The sequence below is a fragment of the Monodon monoceros genome, unplaced genomic scaffold (assembly GCF_005190385.1).
Source record: "Monodon monoceros isolate NGI ecotype Baffin Bay Population unplaced genomic scaffold, NGI_Narwhal_1 Super_Scaffold_9, whole genome shotgun sequence".
Taxonomy (NCBI): Eukaryota; Metazoa; Chordata; class Mammalia; order Artiodactyla; family Monodontidae; genus Monodon; species Monodon monoceros.
In genome coordinates, this window is record NW_021703786.1 from 32,651,815 (window position 1) to 32,665,681 (window position 13,867).

Sequence of the window (13,867 nt, forward strand, 5' to 3'; positions counted from 1 at the left end):
CTGTGAGCCGTGGCCGCTGAGCCTGTGCGTCCGGGGCCTGTGCTCCGCGGCGGGAGAGGCTGCAACGGTGAGAGGCCCGCGTACCGCAAAAAATTAAAAAAAAAGAAGATGCCAGGATCCCGGGCCTTCTTCTTCCTCCTGGTGGGAAACGTTTCTTCTGCTGCTGCCTGGTCCTAAGACTGCCCTGTACCAGTCCTCGGGAACCAGAGAGCTTTCTGCCTCACCCTTTCTTGCCCCTTGCACCCACCACGTCTGCTGTGCCTTTGGACTGAGCAGTTCTTCTCGTTCGCTCCATCATCTCCCACCCAGATACAGAGTGAATAGTTACCTACACGTAGGTCAGTGGGATCTTACTTTTCATTCCTGCTTCTTCTAAAGAGGCCGGTGTTTGCACGTTGCTGTACAAGCATCCTTGGAATAGTATCCCTTCTCATCTACGTGGGATCTGGCCCCCACGGGCTCCAGAGTGTTGCACGTCTGTGCAGAAATCCTTCAGGCTCTAACACACTAGGATGTTGGAGGGGGCTTCTGCAGGGAGCTGGATCCCAGAGGCTAGCGTCCCCCATGTTCAACTTTCTTGGTTTGGATCGCGTGCAGGTGTGCGTCTGGAGGAGCAGAAAACGAATACGCCTTCTGTTTCCACAGATGCACGGTCCACTGTGAAGACTCTCCTCCTTCCCGCTGGGCAGTTGGGGTCCATGTCAGAGCATGATGCTTCATTACAGAGTATCCAGCGACCAGAGTTGATGGTGTTTCTTGAGGACCGTCCTCCCTCCAGTGTGTGCTGGTGACACCTACACCTGACCGTAGATGGGGCCCCATGACACACAAGTCCTGTTTGTTCCTTTCACTCTGTAGCCACCATATATGTGGCTGAAAACTTTTCCTGGAGATGGATCGTGGTTCAACCTTGTCCAAAATCCAGAGCCAAAGATGTGTGTACTTTCTCTTTCCGAAGCAAATGGATGACTTGCCTTTGTGAAGAGAATTCAAGCCAGACGTATACATGTTCCCTGGGTTGTAGATGCTGTGCATGTAGGACCATTTAGTGATGTCAGTGTCTTGTCAGGGAAGCAGTGGGGTCCATCTTGGCATCTCAGATTCACCACCAGACAAATGAGAGGAACCTCTGAGGGATGTTTCGTGCTATTGAAGTGGGAAGCTTGTCTGTGGGCTTTCACCTTCCTTCCTTGACCTGCATACACGCTCGTCACGTTAGCTTCCTTCGGGTTTTAAGGAAAAGAGACCCATTTATATCACCTCTGTAAATGCTGGTTTGTTTCAGGTTGCCATGGAAACAACGTATTGATAGAAAGGAAACAGTCTGCTTGGCAGCTGCCCACCCAGGCCTTCCCAAGAAGCCCAAGTCATTCAAGATACCCAGTCTCAGTAGGTGGTTTCCAGGGATAGCAAAACTGAACCACCATGCTCACCTTGATCTTCTGTTAGCATCCACACCCGCTGCTCCTGATTCTAGGAGATGCCATGGTGATGAGCTGACGGTGGCTATCTGTCCCAGTTTGCCCGGGACTGAGGGATTTCCTGGGATGCAAGACTTTTGGTGCTAAACCTGGGGCAGTCCTAAGCAAACTGGAACAGCTGGTCACCCTACTGGAGACTCGATGACCTTTGCCTCTGCTTCTACTTCATCTGCTATAACTGGCTGATGCTCTTGATTGGTTTGGCCAGATGCCATTCAGAGCCCTTGCGTCTGGCCGCTTCACTGGCCACTGGGCAGCCTCTAGATGGACCAGGCACACCAACCGATCGTGACCACATCAGCTGTTTCCAAGGTGGCAGGGCTGGATGATATTGAATCAAAACCTGGCTATAAAGAACCAGCTGAGACCACATCCTTCAGAAGCGTGCTGTGGACAGGTGGGCATGGCAGGCATTCAAGGTACCAGGGATTCCTTTCCCGCACAATCCTACTTATAAAGGTGAAGTGAATCTTTTCCATTGAGAACAAAACAGTTCATGGTGAAACAACAACTAATACAGCCACTGGAAACAAGACTATGGTGTGTGTGTGTGTGTGTGTGTGTGTGTGTGTGTGTGTGTGCATGCGTGTCATACAAGCACACACTGTGTAGAATACGAAGCCAAGAAGAAAATTCTGCTTCTTAGCTAGACAGAGACTAAGAGAGCTAAATACCTTTGGGATGGTGTTGTCTGGAGAGGGAAGGAGTTGGCTACAAGACTTCCTGAAATCCCTTTGAACTCTAGGGTCCCTTAAAATATCAGGGGCATGTAAATTGGGCCTAAGTGTGTACTTTCTGTCTGAAGTCTCCTAGATAACCTTTGAGTTCAACTCAGATAGTGTTGAATGGGACCCCCCCCCGCAGCTCACCCTTACCTTTCCAGACACTGGCTCTATCTGGGATAAGGCAGCGGAACTTGGGTGGTAGCAGGGAAGGAGGAGAAGGTTGTGCCAGCCCAGCGTGGGGTGTTCGTGACACATGAGAACAACCTGAAGGCAAATTCCAGGTTCTTTTCAGGTTCGCTAAAGCCAGGCTCTCAGGCTGGCATATGCCATCCTGAAGTTGGTGCTTCTTGCCGAGGGCATCAAGTCTCCACCTCTTCTGCTGAAAGACAAGCGTGAGCACCTGGAGCCCTGGAACACGGGCCTTCAGCTAATCACGCTCATCTTGCGTGGTGTGACCCCAGAAGGTCATCACCGGTCGGGGTGGAGATGGGCACACAAACACCTAGAAGGGACTCTCTCGTTACACACGTGGAGAGGTTAAGACCCGACCTTGTGCACCTGGGTTTTGCCCCTGTTCTGACTCTCCTTGCCTTCACTGCCATTGAAGGAATGCTAGCCAGCTCCTGGGGTGTCATTTTTCTTTTTAAAAAGATGGACTCATTTCAGATGTTTCCTTCATTTATCTCCCACACATGGTCATTGGTTCCAGAAGAAGTCCCACTGCTGTGCCAAAAGCAACAATTTCCTCTTTTTCTCTCTCTTCTTATCTTCTCATCCACGTCAAATCCCAGATTCCCAGAGCTGGAAGTGGTCTAAAGCATCACTCTTATCTAGATCTACCTCTGACTAATGCAGGAATCCTGTTTCCCACATCAGATGAGGGATGGTCCAGGCCTGGGGGAGGTCACCCTTTTTGGCAGACTGGGAGAGAACTGGGAGAGAAGGTTGGATGATACTCAACCTGGTGGGGAAGCAGAATTTTAAAAAGCGGTTCACGGGCTCCCAAGTGTCCACGAATGTCAGTTTCTTCATCAGCTGTTGAGCCACGGTGCATCTTATTTCTGGGTCCAGGTGCCTTATGCTGATAAAAAGCACAGAGTTAGAAGACAAGGAGACCTAAGTTTTTGTCTCAGAAAGTTCCCCTTCTTAAGTCCTTCCCTGTACAATGAGGAAGTCAGGCCACACATTCCCCAAAGCCTCTTCTACCTCTGCCGTCCACGATGCCACCATATTGGATAGAATTCATGACTTAAGAGATTTGCTATTTTTAAAAAAATTTTTATTTTATATTGGAGCATAGTTGATTAACGATGTTGTCTTAGTTAATTCGGTTGTACATATACATGTATCTATTCTTCAGCGTGATTCACTTATACATATACATGTATCTATTCTTTTTCAAATTCTTTTCCCATTTAGGTTATTACAGAATATTGGGCAGAGTTCCCTGTGCTATACAGTAGGTAAGATTTGCTTTTTTTTTTTTCCTCTCTGGCTCTAGTCCTGCCTTAACTTCAGCTTGCTCCAAGATCATGTATAAATCACTCAAGCCTTTTCTCCGGCTCTCAGTTTTCTCATCAATAAAATGGGAGAGGGGACGGTGGAGTGGGTGGCCTTGACCATCCTCCAAAGTCCCTCCCATGTGTCAAGTTCTAAGCCTCGCCTGATGCAGCTGACGTCTGACAAGTAGCTCTCTCAGCCTTTGCCTTTGGCTGCACAGACCAAAAACGGGGCTGTCCTGGGAAGTCCCTGACCAAAGACTACTTCATGGCTGCTTGCCCTTGTTGTCAGCTATACGGAACAAGAGTTTGTCGAGGGAGAAGGCAAACAGACACACAGACTGATGACAGGAGAGGGGAAGGGGGGCTGCTGTTTACCTGGGGTGACTGGGAGGGGGAAAAAAACCACCTGCCGTTTTGACCAATAAATAAAAAATGGGAGCTCTGCGTGGCTAAAACTGTAGGGGATTTATTAGTTTGCTTAGTGAAAGGCAAATATTAAGTCTTAAGTTGACCTGTCCTGGGACCTCCCTTTTGGCTTTTGTATGCTGTCCAGCACTGATCACCGTGTACTCCAGGTTATCAGGTTCTGTCGAAGGGTTGTGTTTTTTTTAAATTGTTTTCCGTCTTCTTTCTCCTTTCCTTCCTCCTTTGCCTGCCCCCCACTCCCACCTTCTAGGCAAGGGTAGCTCAGGCCTGGGTTTTGGAGAGGCGGAGAGAGCACGATGTGGAAGGCTTCTTGTCCTGGGTGTGAAGCTGCCTGTGTTCAGGACTCCTGCTGCCCTGGGGGTTACCCATGACCACAGTGCGGTGGCTCAGGGCTGCAAGCCCACCAGGTGGTCCTTGGGCGTCTCCTCCATCCTCGAGCTCTTCAAAAGTTAGCCATGGGCTTCCCTGGTGGCGCAGTGGTTCGGAGTCCGCCTGCCGATGCAGGGGACTGCGGGTTCGTGTCCCGGTCCGGGAGGATCCCACATGCCGCGGAGCGGCTGGGCCCGTGAGCCATGGCCGCTGAGCCTGTGCGTCCGGAGCCTGTGCTCCACAACGGGAGAGGCCACGGCAGTGAGAGACCCGCGTACCGCAAAAAAAAAAAAAAAAAAAGATAATTATACCATCTAATCTGGCAAATTCACACAACGAATTGGAGGGTGCGATCAATAAGAAAAATGAACCTGGATCTTTACCGGGATTTGTCTCCAGGTCAGGATTAAGGTTTATTTATTTATTTTAATTACCAGCTCCTGATCTCTTTTAAATAAAAATTCTTTGACTCGTGTTAACCATTAAAAAATACATAATACTTAGCTCAGTTTTTCTTGGTTTATGAAATATCTATGTTAATATGAAAATAAGTAATTTAGAATTGTGATTAAAGTGAGCACTTGCCTACTGCTATTGTATATATTTTTTCTTATCTAGTACATACTTTATACTGCTGTACACCCCCTCTTGGAAACATTTTCCAGGGACACAGTATTGAAGTGCTCTGTATGCTGCAGTTTAACAATAAAAAAGTTAGCCGTGAGCTCTTCAAAAAGTTAGGTCTTGCCCCTCATTAAACTTAAAATGAGCATCATCACAGCCGTGGGAAAAAAGGTACAGCTCTCCCGTTTCTAAGTGGTTTCACAGTGACTGATGATCTCAGCCTGATGTGCTGAAAGATGAACCGATCAGGCTTGTCGCTCCCCATGCGAGACAGGCTGGGACCTGGGACCTGGGACCCTCTGCTGCAAGGCTGGCACCTGGACAGACGACTCCTGAGCAACAAGATACAAAGAAACTATAAGGGACTAAAAATAACTGGGCGCATGCACAGTCGGGGCAGGTTCTGGACAACAAGATACAAAGAGACCAAAAACCCAACTGCCTGTTTCTGAAGAGCGAAAAACAGGGTGTCGGGAGCAAAAGCAGGGCACTACGCATGCCCCCTGCACACAGCACCTCCAAAGGGGTGGGCAGACCACCTAAGCCACCACTCCGGCCCGACCCCTGGACACGCCCCTACCCTCCCCCCATATAAGGACCAAGTTCACCCTCTACCTCAGGGAACAATCAGGGGTACCTGCTACTTGTTTTTGCTCCCCACTGCTGCAGCAGGGGCCCCAATAAAGCCTTGCCTGAATTTCTTGTCTGGCCTCTGATCAATTTCTATCGATTGGGGAAGGCCAAGAACCCTGGTCGGGACCACATGGAGTGAGATAGCCAGACCTCCAGGGGCTAGACAGCCACCCAGTCTATCCAGTTTCCACGTATGAACTGCAGTGAAACTAAACTAGACGGCACATTCTTTACCCTTTGCCGTAAACGTCTTCAGTCTGTTCTAAAGCGCTGCAGTTCCAGGGCACTCGGGTCTCCTGGGTGGTGCTCGCTAATACCCACCCACTGTGGGGTACAGCACACCGAGGCACGTTGCTCCATGTCAGACCCCGATGCCCTTTTCCAGGCCACCCTGGTCACCGTCCGTGGAGAAGGCATCTTACCAGCCCACCCGGATATGACGGGCAGTTCCCCACCACTGCTCGTGCGGTCAAGAGATGGGAATGTTCTGGAATTGCTTAATTGAGAAAGTCCCTTTCACACTCCAGTGGTGATTTTTGATTGAGCTCAGCATGACTGTTAATCCTCTGGCAATCCCTCCTGGGTGAGTCTACGCTTTAAAAGATCTGTGTTGGGCCACCAGGCTACTGAAATGCTGTTAATCCTTCAAGGCTCACTTCAAATGCTCCCTGCTCTAGGACGCCTTCTTGGGTTTCTTCTTCCCTCTCAACCAGTCATGACCTCTCCCTCTGTCACATATTCTCTTAAGGCATCTGGCACTGGCTAGGTACCCCAAAACACTGTTCCCTCCTTCCTCACCAGAACACCTTTTGTATGTCATTTACTATGCTTATACCAAACTTGTTTTAAACTTGTTTCTCCCAACATTCCTCTGTCTGTCTGTCTGTCTGTCATAAAAGCAGGAACAGGGTCACTCCGTACACTTTGAAATTTATCCCTAAAATGCCCAATAATGTTCAGCATCACATGGCAGGCACTGCGATTGACATTTCATCCTCAGAAATTAGAGATGTACAGGGATCCATGGCTCTGCTCAAGTCTTATGTATGAGAGCTGGGATTCATGCCAAGGTCATTGGACACCTGAAGTTCAGAGCTCTTAAGTTGTATCTTAGTGGCTTTTACCTGGTAGATATACAAGGAAGATGTTGAGTTGACTTTCTCTATTAGTGAGCTGTTACTGTGTATACCACTAAGGTTGCCTGTTTTTTGTCTGCCTGTTAATAAAGTGTTTTCTGAACAGCAGAGAAAGTGTGTTTGTTCCTTGATTGGTTGCTTTCCCTGAAGAATCTCTTCTTGAAATAGAATATGTCTGGTTTTTGCCGGTTATCTGAGAGTTAGGGTGATTTTTAAGGTAGGAAAGAGAAATTTAAAATCAAAAGTTTAGGTCAGAATTTCTAAAGAATTTCACACCGTCTAATAGGGAGAAATACAGAAGAAAAACACAACACATATGAGAGGTCTTTTGCCTTCGGGCTCTTACAGTCTGGTCAGACAAGAATGGCACACATGAAATCATCAATCACATTTGCCAAATAAACTCATGGTGAGTATTACTGGAGAATCTGGGTGGATAATACTGCCTGCTCTTCACCCTGTCATGAACGTTTCCAGCAAGTCGCAAACAGAGAAGTTGGATTATTATGAGCAGGTCCCCTGCTAATGGGGAGGGACCTCCTGGGTTCCAGGGCTTACCACTGGGGGACAGAAGCCAAGGTGGAAGAGGCACCATTTGAGAGCAAGCGGACCCAGGGAGAGAAGAGTCTGTTCCCATTTGCTATCTGATTAACCAACCCTTCTGTGGGGGGGAGAGCAGAAAGGTAGGCAGAAGTTTCACCTTTTGGGGGAAGAGAAGAACTCAAAGACCACCCCGTCTTCTTTGTCCAAATGAGCAAAATTAGAATTTGGACAAAGTGGGTGTCATCTGTGGGCTCTGGTCGCCAAGACCAATTTCAGACATTCAAGAGATGTCTTGGCCAAGACACTTGGCCAAGAAAAATCAGGCAGTTCAGGAAAGAATACAGCCCAATGTCTTACAGCGCTTTACGGTTTAAAAGCTCCTGCCAAAGCTTCTGACTGGAATCACAGCAACTTTGTGAGATGCTATTAAGACCTCTTTGTTATAGGTGAGGAAAGTAAGGTGAGGGAGGTTCAGTGACTTGCCCTAGAGCACACCCCGTAAGGCCCCTGCCCTAAGGGCAGTGTTACAGTTTCTCTGTGCAAGCTGTATTAGTCACTGTAGGCTGCTGTGTAACAAAATAGCCCCAAATCTCTGTTGCTTTACCTAATGCCTCTTTCTCATTCATTTTCCAGGGGGACGTGAGTTGGCTGTGGTGGAAACAGGCTGCTCTTTTTCATGCAGATGTTCAGAGACTCAGGTTCCTGTCTTAGGACATCACCAGACCTCTAGCAGTGACACCTCCAGGGAGTAACCGAACCTCATCTTTAAACTGCTTCGTAAGGTGGTTGCAAGGTTTAGATGAGTTACTGCAGGTGTGGCACTTAGAAGGGTGCCGGGGACGCGGCACTCGATAAATGTGGGCTCTTAGCTCTACCCCCTGAACGTGGAACGGCATGGACACGTCTGCCATGACTCTGGGCTCACGTGATTTCTGCACCTGGGTAGTAGGAGACTTCACATGTGAACTCCGCCACTACATCTACGTTTCCCCAGTGTGAACAAGGCATCACTGAATCTCTCCAGCTGTGGGGAGCCCTTTTGGTTGTTTGCTTTGGTTTGGGGGCTAGAGCTGGGTTGCCAGCCAAGAGTATATATGATGATGCCTGGATACTAGCCCTCGGAACAGTGATTCTCCTTCTTGGGGACCCTCAGCACCACATCAGCTTCATCTGACTCTAATACCAGTCAGGTGTTTTCTCCCCAAGTCCAGGTTCTCTCCAGAACTTTTCAGTTGCCTCGACTGACTGAGAAAGCCCTACAGAATACTCAATCAGTCGGACACATTGGGTTCTTGAAGCCATTCCCGTGGCCTCCTCTACCCGGGCAGAGAAAGGAGCTGATCTCACAAGCCAGGCAGCCTTCTCCCCATTTCCACACCTAGATTTCAAATCACACCCTTCTTCTCCACTGCAGACCAACAAGCTCCTCTCTCAGCCCCCGGCCGGGTGTGGTTCTTGTAGCTGTGAGACCTCAGTCGTTCAGGATTCTGGTACCAGCTCGTCTGTTCTGTCTTCAGCTCTCCTGGCACCGCCGGAGAATGGAAAAGCTGGTCTGTTTACAGGACGTGGGGCCAGAACAGCATTAAAAACTAAGGAACAAATAAAATGTGGTAAACAAATTTCCTTTCCAGTAAGGAGTGTTCCTAGCCCGGTCCTTCAACAGGAACCATTTTCCTCATGTGTTTGGATAAACGTTCATTCTGGGCAATTTCCATTCCCAGGAGGGGCTGCCGATTTCCGTTGGCTATTTATTTTGACTTTGACCGTTTCTCCCCCTTCTGAGCACCACACACCTAATAGTAAAGAAACTCTGCTCCCTCTCGGGGCACTGGGAGCAACCCCCCAAGCCTGCCTTCTCTCGTCTCTTCCATCACCCCTTCACTTCCAGACAAGGCAAGGACATGGCGGGCATCTTGCCCTGGATGGAAGCTGTTCTCCGGGGAGAAGGAAGGAGGGAAGGAGGTGAAGCAGAGGAGAGAAATGGTTTCAAATAAAAGCTGGAACAGATACAAAGGTTTATGTGTGGGTGACCGTCTCTCTGAGAAAGCTCTTCAGCATGAATCCCCCTTGTGAGTTTTCGTGGGAGCAGAAAGCCATTGATCTCAGGTTTCCTGACCCCAGCAGGTAGCTTATTGTAAAGCAGTTCATCCAGAGGGGAAAAAATACCTTGTTTCAGCATTTTAATTTTTTTTCCAGGGCTCTGAACCAGACTTGTAAGAAAGGAGATAGAGAGGATTAACTTATTCTTTCCTAGCTCTGAAATAGATGTAACTGGCGGAAAAAAAAAAAAAAAAAGAACCAAGCAACTTGGAACAATGATTATTCTTGTTTACTTGTTTAGAAATGCATTGTTATGAAGGGCCCCTATTTGCATATTTTAAAACCCCCCCCTCCCTCCTCATTCCCCCCTGCCCTGTTTTCCTTCTGTGCTGGGACAGAGGAAAGGGAGGCACACGCTAAGCGGACAGTGGTCAGTGTGGGTAATACATTCTGCGTAAGTTCACTTCACTTTCTAAATTCCTTGCCTTTGCCTGGTTGGATGAATTGGTGTTCTTGGCGGTGCTGAATTCAGAGAGGCCCTGAGAAGCGGAGTGGCGCTGACTCACGGACAAGACACGGGCTGGCTCTGGCTTTGGAGTCCTTAAGGCTGGACTCAGGGCGGCACCAGGAGGGGGCGGGGGGGGGGGGGGAGGGTGCACTCTGCCACCCCCCACAGCTTCCCCGCGAGCCCCAGCCTGCAAATGGCCTTCCCAACTGCCACTCCCAAACCTTCTCCCAGAGACATCCCAGAGCTGTCACAGGGTCACTTGTCCTGGGCTTTACCTGGGTCACGAGTTGGTGACATGGTGAAGGGCGAAGCGAGACCCTTCGCCCCTTGGAGGATGTTGGAGACACTTTCCTCTTTGGAGGACGTGGGCTTTCTCACGGCCCGGCCTTCTGAGGGCTGAAGGGTTCTTATTCCAGGGGGTGTGAGACCCTCATTAATAAAACCTGGTTGGCATGGGAATAATCCTGTTCGTGTGTGTTAATGAGTGACATGCACAGAACCACGTGCTGAGCCTCGATCCCAAAACGTGCTGCAGGCTCTGTGCCTGGTGGGGATGAGCCTTGGGTAGAACTTTTCCAGAGCACAGGAGGAGATATGTCTGAAGGTCCACCCCCAGCCTGGTGCCCAGGCCCTTTTGAGAGCAATGGGAGTTTCTAACTTAATAAAAATTAGTATTCAACAATCTGATGCGATGAGAGACTGCGGTCCCTGTTCGTGGACCTCGGTTTGGGGAATGCTGAGGTTCAGGTGGGTCAATTAAGCCACCCAACCTCCCTCGGCAAGTTGATGGTGAGCAATGATGCATCGGGCCTCTGGTCCCCACCTGGAATAGAGCTCCCTGGATGCCTAGAGGGTAGTACCTGCAGGGAGAGGAGGCCAGAGAAGGTATCTGGAAAGCCTAGGAGGGAGGAAGGATCCAGTCCAGGCAAAGTGCTGTAGAAGCAAAATCCATTCATGGTAGCTTCATGCGTGCCGTCAGGGTTGGGCGCTCCAGGGTCAAGAATGCTTTGAATAAGAGGCACTGGGGGTGGACCAGCCCTCCACCGGGGACGCTGGGCTCTCCAGGGTGGGGAAGACTTCATCCGGGCTGCATCCCATTCTCGGTTCCGCTCTATTTAGAACACTTTTTTTTGGTGGAAAGCAGATTGCTGAGGAGGAGATCACCCAGCCAGGCGGGGAGGTAGCTTCCAGAATTGGGGCTGGAGGGAGGGAGAGGCAGAGGCGAAGACTCACAGCAGGATGTACCAGCCAATAACCTTCTCACCTCTCTTCACCTCGTCCCCGTCCATCACTTTTCCCCTCCAGCCCAGCAGCCCATCTCTGGGCAGAGCTTACGGAGGCAAGGTAGCAGCACCTGGAACTGTTTTCCGTCTTGCAAAGTGACATAGGCAACCGACGTTTAAAAATTCCCGAGTCCAACAGAAAGCCCTTTTGCAGCAAATACCCGCTTTGGTGATGTGTGCCGCCCATGGACTCATGACACAGCAGGCCAGGCTGCGTGGGTGCAGAATGACCTCGGATGCGATTCTCTTCTGGAAACGGGCAGCCTGAACTAAAGGTGGTTCCTGTGGAGGTGCTCGCCAGCAAAGATGGCACAGGAGGTGTTTGACGCTTTGCTTACAGGACTTGGATAACCCTCCCCCTCCCCTACCAAAGGGACAGCTGTGCTAAATACAGGAGACTTGGTGGGCAGAGAGAAAGTTGTGGGTGGCCAAGGGATTTCTGTGTCTTTAAAATCCCTCTCCCATCCCTTGCCCTCGCATCAGTCTTTGTCCTGCAAGAGAAACTTGGTGTCTGAGAAGTGACTCCCATGGGCCCCCCTGCAGCTCCCTTTGGAGCTGAGTGACACAGCTGGCTCTGCCCAGTGGACTCCAGTTGGCATCCCTGATGTCCTTTCTCTGCAGAATTCTTCTGTGAAATGGGCCAGAGTCACTCACCTTCCCGGCCAAGGCAACTTTGAGACCAATGGCAACAGTTTTTCGAGAACTTTGGAAGCAGTAGAGTTGTGTACCCACTTGCTAACAGGCTAAATCTTAGGGCCTCCCTAACCCACAGGATTCTGGGCGTGTGGATCTGGAGGCCAGGGGGTGGCTTCCTGCTGGCGCACAGCATTAATGACCGGCGAATGTTCAAATGCGTGAGACGCTACATCCCCTTCCTGCTGGCCAGCTGCCTGGTCCTTCTGAGGGCTTCCAGGAGCCCGTAGGTGACTTTCAAACTCAGCTATGCTCCTGATTTGAAACCACTGGTTCTCAGCCGAGGGTGGTTTTGTCCCCCTACCCAGCACCCCAGGAGCCATTTGCAGAGTCTGGAGGTATTTTCGCTTGAGGGGAGGGTGCTATAAGCATCTAGTGGTAGAGAGCCGGGATGCTGCTAAACATCCTACAATGCACAGGACAAGCCCCCACTACAAAGGATTATCTAGCCCCAAATGTCTACAGCGTCAGGATTGAGAAACTGTGCTTTTTTTCAACCTCTGCTCCAGGTTGAGACAAACGTGAACCCTCATCACCCCCCCGCCCTCTCCCCGTTGCTTTATTTATCAAAGGGAGGGGGGAAATCTGTTATTTTTTCCAAGTGCATTTCCCCCTGTATCTTATCAAGAGCCACCAAGTTCAGCACACCCTTGATTAGTCACTTCCATTAACAGTGTTTATTTTGGGGTTTGTGTTTATTTTTGAAACGTGGTCACCCTCGTCCCCCCTCTCTTCCTTACGCGCTAGTGGTGTGCGGCCAGCTTTCTAGCACGGTCTCGTCCACATTTTCCTCCATCCATAAACCCACTGGGCCAGCTTCTGAGGAGGGAGGGCCAGCCTCTCCTCCCTCCACTGGGGGTTGGGGGAAGGCTGCCACTCCTGGAGTTTCTCTTAAAGTGGCAATGGGGCAATTGTCGTCTTCCCTCTGATTTCTCAGATACGCTTGAAAATCCTTTTCATTAGTGACTCTGTGGACCAACCGACCCGTGACAGAGCTGAGCCTTTACTCCCAGCCGTCCGCGTTCCGTGAAACCGAGGACGCCCGGTGGTTTTCTCCATTGAGTCAGAGGCAAGGAGATTTTTGACTTGTGGGTCTCTCCCCCGCTTCTCTCCACCCATCCCCTCCTCACTGCAGGCGAGTCTCTGGGTTATATTTAAGTGTTTCTGAGTCATCGAGAGCCGATTCCTTCTCCTCTCGGCCACCCACCCTCCACCCTCCCAAATGGCAGTGGGAATTCAGGGTTTATGGCTGAGTTACCCCGAAGCTCAGAGGGGATCTCTGCACAGCTTTGGGGGGGGTCTTCCTCTTTGATCACCGCTGCCCACCATACCTGCCGCTCCTCCCGGAGCTCCAGCATCCACCACCTCCCCAGGAGGCATGTACAGAGCCCCTCAGCCCATGAAGTCCCTCCCCAATTTGGGGGGTGGGTCTCATTGCTAGTCTTGGACATAAGCACCCACGCACCCAATGGTTGCAGCGAAACCCCCGCCCAAGGCTGCTCTGAGGCCGCCGAGCTGCACAGAAGGCCCAGGTACCTTCCCCCTCCCCCCCCTACTCCTTCCTGGGACATTTATTTGAATCCCACCGGGGAACTGGTTACTGTGGAATATTTATTTGTTTAAACATGGGTGGTTCCTACAGAGGAGGGTGTCAGGTTTCAAGGGTGGAGGAGCAGTTGCAAACAGAGAGTGGGTGGTCTGGACATGAAGCAGGCCGGGGTGGGGGTCAGAGAACCCAGGCCTTTTTAGGTTTGTAGGTGAAAATGCTGAGTGACTATTGTCTCATTCTTGGCCCTTTTGTCTTGTTATGTAAGACAGAGCGACTTGGTGTGGTTGGGTGGTGTTCAGACTCTGGGACAGCCTTTTGGTAGATTGTTGAAAAGAGTATTTGGAAATCACTGGGC

General features: G+C 50.3%; 1 long non-coding RNA gene across 1 annotated transcript; it reads left to right on the top strand.

The window, feature by feature from the left end:
- Window positions 1-81: 81 nt before the first annotated feature.
- Window positions 82-11,573, top strand: LOC114889292. Its single transcript, XR_003791999.1, has 3 exons — window positions 82-1,878; window positions 3,626-3,669; window positions 8,073-11,573. It is a non-coding gene; the product is annotated as an uncharacterized LOC114889292 (long non-coding RNA).
- The last annotated feature ends 2,294 nt before the right edge of the window (window positions 11,574-13,867 follow it).